Source organism: Falco peregrinus, chromosome 4 (assembly GCF_023634155.1).
Source record: "Falco peregrinus isolate bFalPer1 chromosome 4, bFalPer1.pri, whole genome shotgun sequence".
In the NCBI taxonomy this organism is placed as follows: Eukaryota; Metazoa; Chordata; class Aves; order Falconiformes; family Falconidae; genus Falco; species Falco peregrinus.
In genome coordinates, this window is record NC_073724.1 from 37,657,518 (window position 1) to 37,658,546 (window position 1,029).

Here is a 1,029-nt window from a genome sequence, read left to right on the forward strand (position 1 = left end):
CAACACGGCCCCGCCCGCCCCTCCCAGCTCCGCCGGAACGCGCCGCGACGGGGAGAGGGGAGAAACGCGAGGCGGCCTGGGGTGCGGGGGCAGCGGTGACTGACCTTGATTCGCTCGCTGAAGTGACATTTACATCGCCAGTTACGGGTGGGAGATTTAAAAAATAATTCGGCCTTTCGTTGTTTGTGCACGGACGTACTTGCAACTCCGCTTCCCTCTCCCGGCAGTGGCGTTTCTGATCCCAAACTAAATCTTGAGGAAGAATAAGCACTTGCCTGGTTTTAATTTAATCTCTGTTTATTTTGCTTAATTAGCATGTTAGATAATAGTAGCGAGCGTGTCACGGTCAAATGTTTTGTTAGTTAGTGAGCACGGGCACAAGTGTAACTCCCCCACCAAAGCAGCTTTCCCTCCCAAGACAGAAACGCACACTGACACCAAGATACAGGATAATGTCCATTAAGGATTATTAAACAAGGAGAGGAGGCAGATTCAACCGACAGATTAACAGTAAGTGCTGCTGCTTTCACTTGAGGGAAAAAATGAGAAAAATCAAGCCAGGAAAGCCATCATCTAGTGAAGAAATGGAAAAATCCATCTGTTCAATAATATCTCTATTAATATAATTTAGCTCCCCCCCCCCCCCCCCCCCCCCCGCTTCAGTTCTCTTCAGCTCTCTTTCTCGGATCCTGATCTTTCTTCTAACTATAGGAATGTTCTCATTACTTTCAAAAGGTGCAGGATTAAGTTCTAATATTTACACAACTTTCTTCCAAGTTCCATTTCACTCCATTCATACTCCTTTATGGCTGAAACAGAAAGAGAGAATATTATTTACATTGCAAACCCCTCGAAGCACAAACAGCTTTGCTCTTACAGCTGTTCAGAGGAGTTAGCACATGAAGTCTAGCTTGGTTTCCCAGTGCTAGAGAACGCTTAATGTATCATGCAACAATTTCTCCTTAAGTACTTAGGGTGCCTCCTCTGTTAAAAACACAGTCGAAGCTCAGTGCCCTGACACTGTAGTAG